General features: G+C 42.0%; 1 pseudogene; it reads right to left on the bottom strand.

The window, feature by feature from the left end:
- Positions 1-2,939: 2,939 nt before the first annotated feature.
- On the bottom strand, positions 2,940-3,271 carry LOC116269477 (annotated as a pseudogene).
- Positions 3,272-5,900: the final 2,629 nt, after the last annotated feature.

Genomic DNA, 5,900 nt, shown 5'->3' with positions numbered 1-5,900 from the left:
TGACAGACATACTAAGGCAGCTGTGAGATTATCAAATTCACTCAGCTCAATTTTTGTGGTGGTTGCTATTATCTATTTTTATTTGTGTATATTTCAATGCCAGATACCTAAATTCAAGCTTAAACTTTGTGATGAATTGTTTGAAAAGTGGAGATTTATTAAATGAGCAAAGATTCCTTTTGAAGCTTTTTGTGTAGTATGCAAAAAGAGAAAGTCACCAGCACATAGTAACAACTAAACATGGAAGATGTATGATTTCCTCAACTAATACTATATAAAGTGGCAAACAAATTTTTTTATTAAAAAGAATTCAAGGTCAGGTGCAGTGGCTCACACCTGTAATCCTTGCACTTTAGGAGGCCTAGGTGGGCAGATTGCCTGAGCTCAGTAGTTCAAGACCAGCCTGGGCAACATGGTGAAACCTTGTCTCTACTAAAATTGCAAAAAATTAGGGCATGGTGGCGAGTAATTCCAGCTACTTGGGAGGCTGAGGCAAGAGAATTGCTTGAACCTGGGAGGTGGAGGTGGCAGTGAGCTGAGATTGCACCACTGTACTCCAGCCTGGGTGACAGAGCGAGACTGTCTCAATAAAAAATAAAAAATAAAAAAATAAAAATAATTCAGATTGAGATACAGTAATTGCAGTGGAAGTTGTAAACATCTGCCAAACTATATAACAGCAGCAGTCTTTCAGCTCGAATGACAGTTTGAAAGTATTACTGCTAGAATTATTTTCTGATTCCAAAGATGCAATCAAATTTTGAAAAGCCAGGATAAAATCTACTACAACAACAACAAAAGTAATAGCTTCACTATGATCACAGAGATGTTCAGTGATCTAAATGCCTCATCTATTTTCAGCAGAGCCATGGATGCAAGTAATCACAAGGCAGAAGATATTTTCCTTTTGCTTCTGAACTGCTTTTGGTGGCGATAATACAAATACAAATTGTGGTTGATGTTTGCATAAGGGCACAGACATGCTTGGTCCAAGCTGAAGTAAAGATTCCAAGTTGTGGGCCATCCTGCCCACATTCTGCATCATGAGGTCAAAATAGCATCTGATATTCTTTGCATTTTCATTGAAGTAACTGTCATAAAATTGTTCTCTTACTTCAGCATTTACACTATTAAAATTGAGTGATTAAAGGATTGTGTGATTTTTTTGGCATTTGATATTCTTAACTTCCTTTGCAGTTAGAAACTCATTGGTTCCTGTAACTAACACAGTTGAGAAAGTTGTTAGTTTATGTAAAGTCTTGAAATAATATTTTAATTCTCAAGAAAAGATCCCAAAATTTTTGTTTACTTTAAAAATAATCAATTGAGTGAAGTTTACTTGTTTTTTGTTCATAGTTTTTTTTTTCACTAGGAAACAAATATTTTATTCCTTTTTTCTGTTGTTCAGAGGACAGATCGTGGTACAGAAAACAGCAGTCTGGCCACAGAGGCTGGGTTTGGTTGATTTCCACAGGCACATGGAGGACAGGAAGGGCGGGATCTCATTTGAGCTCCCACTCTCATTAAGACCTTTGACCTCTTCCTGTACCCTCTGCAGCAGTGCTGCATGGAGCCTACTGGGTCTCTAACCTACCTCACTCACCTCTCTGACCACTGACAGGCAGCACAAATCATGTGGGAGTTGTCTCTGCTGACCAAGGGGACATGGGCAGAGAAGCAAAGGCCCCTTACTCTCCCTCTGTCCATTCCAGTGTGCTGGCCACAACAGAGTGGGAATTGTGCAGTCATCACCTGCTGGAGACTCAGCTTCAGGGATGGGAGCCTGTGTCCAGAAAAACTGGGCTGTAGATTGAAGTCTCAGAGGCAGGAAGATTGGAGAGGGGTAGGGTACCAGAGCCCCTGGGGTTAGTGCTGATAAGATATACAAGGGCTACATTCCCCAAGGGCAGATTAGAAGCCCTGGGCCTGGAATAGGCACGGTGGCTGACACCTGTAATCCCAGAATTTTGGGAGGCCAAGGCAGGTGGATTGCTTGAGGCCAGGGAAAACCCCATCTCTACTAAAAATACAAAAATTAGCTGGGCGTGGTGCTGCATGCCTATGGTCCCAGCTACTCGGGAGGCCCAGGCATGAGTATCCCTTGAACCCAGGTTGCAGTGAGCTGAGATTGTGCCACTGCATTCCGGTTTGGGTGACAGAGTGGGACTCTGAAAAAAAAAAAGAAAAAAAGCAGCAGATCTGGACCTGGAATCCCTGGGTGTTATGTGAAGGGCAGGGCAGATAGGGCTCCCTGGGGCTTCCCCAGGGAGAAAAATAAACATGGAAGAATATAGTAGCCTGCTGAGGGCAATGCTGGGCTCACAAACTCCTTGCTTTGCTTTGTATCTCTAATTACTGATCTTCAGAACAGACTGGGGTTGGAGTGGGATAAGGAAGCGAGGTTCTTGTAAAAGGAGTGAAGAGATTCCATGAAGAAAGAAAATGAAAGTGGTGCAAACCTTCCCAGGTCCCAAGACAACTGGAGACTCCTGCCCATGCTCTAAAGGGAAGGAGCTAGACTCTCCAGGGAATAAAGCAGACTCCCAGGAGTGAGAGGTGATGGGGGGCAGAGAGGAGCAGATGGCTACGTGGCTCAGCCCCTGCCCAGGAAAGCGAGTCCACAGTTCACTAACAGTAATAACCATGAACAAGTAGGTATGAACACTAGAGTCAGCAAACACACACACAGACACATCACAGGAGTTGGAGGAGCCTGCAGGCTGCAGTGGTGAGGCAAGAGATTAGTTGGATCATCAGGTGGAGGAATGGTGTTAGAAGGGACAGGGAAGGGCGTGTGGGGACACACAAGTTACTGGCTTCTCTTGGGGAAAGATTTGTTGCTGAAGTGGCTGTTTTCTTAAACATCAACATTTGCATCTAAAAGTTCAAGCAGCTGCTTTTGGGTTCCAGAGGCTTCCCACCGGAGGGCTGCACTTCATTCAATTCTCCGCTTTCTGGATCTTTGTTGCATTTGCAGTGATGAGGTTCCCCACTGGGCTTCCTCCTCTCTTGGGGTCCCTTCTGATTGAAACTGCACTTGCTTCTGCAACCTAGGATAAGGAGGATCCCAGTGGAGAAGAGGACCACAGCACATACCAACCCCCCAGTCCTCAGGGTCTGGTGGTCATAATGAAGAGGGTCAATTTCCTTCTCCCTGTCAGCTGCACCGGCCAGGACAATGAGGGCCAACAGGCTGCATAGAAAGATCAGCACCACCTCCATAGTGCCTGCACAGCCAGTTCCCTCTGAGATGATCCCAGGAGGATGTGTCGAGTCCCAAGGAGCCTGGGAGTGGCATGTTCCTAGTTTTCAGTCTCTTTAGGGATAGGATTATGCAAATTGAAAGAAGAGCAAACAATGTTACTGAAATAATCCATGGCATAGTGGAACCTGAATGCCTTAAAGAAGTAATGGCGGCTGGGAGAGGTGGCTCACACCTGGAATCCCAGCACTTTGGGAGGCTGAGGCGGGTGGATCCCTTGAGGTCAGGAGTTTGAGACCAACCTGGTCAATATGGTGAAGCCTTGTCTCTACTAAAAATATACAAAATTAGCCAGACATGGTGGCATGTGCCTGTAATCCCAGCTACTGGGGAGGCTGAGGCAGGAGATTTATTTGAATTCGGAAGGCGGAGGTTGCAGTGACCCAAGATCATACCATTGCACTCCAGCCTGGGAGACAGAATGAGACCCGGTCTGGAAAAACAAACAAAAAAAAAGGAATATTCACAAGTGTCAAGACTGTTCGTAAAATTGAAAAACATTAGGCCGGGTGCTGTGGCTCATGCCTGTAATCCCAGCACTTTGGGAGGCTGAGGCAGGCGGATCACGAGGTCAGCAGTTCGAAACCAGCCTGGCCAACATAGTGAAGCCCCGTCTCTACTAAAATTACAAAAATTAGCCAGGTGTGGTGGTACAAGCCTGTAGTCCCAGCTACTTGGGACGCTGAGGCAGGAGACTCGCTTGAACCCAGGAGGCGGAGGTTGCGGTGAGCCAAGATCCAGCCTGGGCGACAGAGCGAGACTCCGTCCCCCCCTCCCCGCCAAAAAATCCAATGAATTATGTAGCATTAGGACTCATGGTTGTTTAAAGAAACAGTCCTGGTAGGCTAGGGTGATCATGGGTTGTTAGGATGTGGCAGGCTTTGTGACAGCCCTAGAGACTGGGCAGAACTGGAATATTTGCAATGACTTTCGAGGGATTATACCTAAAAAAAAAAAAATTATGGTAACATGCACATCACGTGAAATTCACAATTAAGACATTTTAAAGTATAGAATTCAATGATTTTAGTACATTCACAGTGTTGTACAACCATAACCACCATTTATTTCTGGAATATTTTCATCACACCAAAAGGAAACATGGTACCCTTAATAAGCAGTGTTGTAACTTAATAAGCAGTTGCTCCCTTTTCCCCCCTCTGCTCCCAGCCCCTAGCAACCAATAATCTCCTTTCTGTCTTTATAGATTTGCCTGTTTTGGATATGGCATATGAATGTGATCATACAATTTGTAGCCTTTTGTGTCTGATCTCTCACTTAGGATAATGATTTCAAGACCCATTTTTGTTGTAGTTATATATCAGTACTTTGTCCCTTTTTATGATTGAATAATATTCTGTTATATGGATATACCAACTTTTGTTTATCCATTCATCTGTTAATGGACATTGGGGGTCATCCTGTGTTTCGCTATTGTGAATAGCGCTCCTACGAGCATTCATGTACAAATATTTGTTAGAATACATGCTTTCAATTGTTCTGGGTATATACCTACGAGTGAAATTGCTGGGGGATATGGTAATTTTACGTTTAATTTATTGTGAATCTGACAGTTTTCCACAGCAGGGTGCTTTGCAATCCATAGGAATTTTTAGTTAGCTTTTCTATTTCTGCAAAAATGTATGCTGAGTTTTTGATAAGTATTGCATTGGGTAAGTATTAGAGTGGGTGATAACACTTTGGGGAGTGTTATCTTGATATTAAATCTTATAATCCATGAACATAAGATTTTTTTTCCCCTAGGTCTTCTGTCCTTCATTAATGTTTTGTAGTTTTCAGTGTACAAGTGTTGCATATCCTTGCTTAAATTTATTAAATAGTTTTTTGTTTAAATGCTGTTGTAAATTATATGAAATTCAGACTTCAGTGTCTATAAAGTTTTATCAGAACTCAGCCATACTCATGTATTTATGTATAGTCTGTGGGTACTTTCACACTACAAGGACAGAGTTGACTGGTTGCAGTAGAGACTGTAATGGCCCACAAGCCTAAAATTTCTTTTGTTTAAATGCTGTTGTAAGTGGAATTGTCAATTTGCTTTTTTTACTCTTCATTGTAATGACAACTAATTTTTGAGTGTTGATCTTGTATCAACACTCAAAATCTTGTATCAAAAACAAATTTTGCTGAATTTGTTTCCTACTTCTAGCAGTTTCTTTGTGGATTCTTTAGTATTTTCTGCATATAAGATCATGTCATCTGCAAACAAAACTATTTTATTTTTTTCTTTCCAATTTGGGTTTGTTTATTTATTTACTTAGCCTAATTGCTCTGGCTGGAATTTTTAGTACAGTGTTGAATATATGTGGCCAAAGCAGGCATCTTTATTTATTGTTGGTTTTTTTTGTTTTAGCAATCTTAACCATTTTTGGATGTACAGTTCAGAAGCAGTGTTAAGTATATTCATATTGTACATCTGATCTCCGGAACTTTTTCATTTTGGGAAATTGAAATTCTGTACCCATTAAACAGTAACTCCTCATTTTCCCCTCCTCCTTGCCCCTGGCAACCGCCATCCTACTTTCTGTTTCTATGAGTTTCATTATTTTTGCTATATCTTATATAAGTGAAATCATACAGTATTTGTCTTATTGTGACTGGGTTATTTCACCTAGCA

Source organism: Papio anubis, chromosome 11 (genome assembly GCF_008728515.1).
Source record: "Papio anubis isolate 15944 chromosome 11, Panubis1.0, whole genome shotgun sequence".
NCBI classification, from domain to species: Eukaryota; Metazoa; Chordata; class Mammalia; order Primates; family Cercopithecidae; genus Papio; species Papio anubis.
This window is presented reverse-complemented; position numbering and strand designations above follow the sequence as displayed.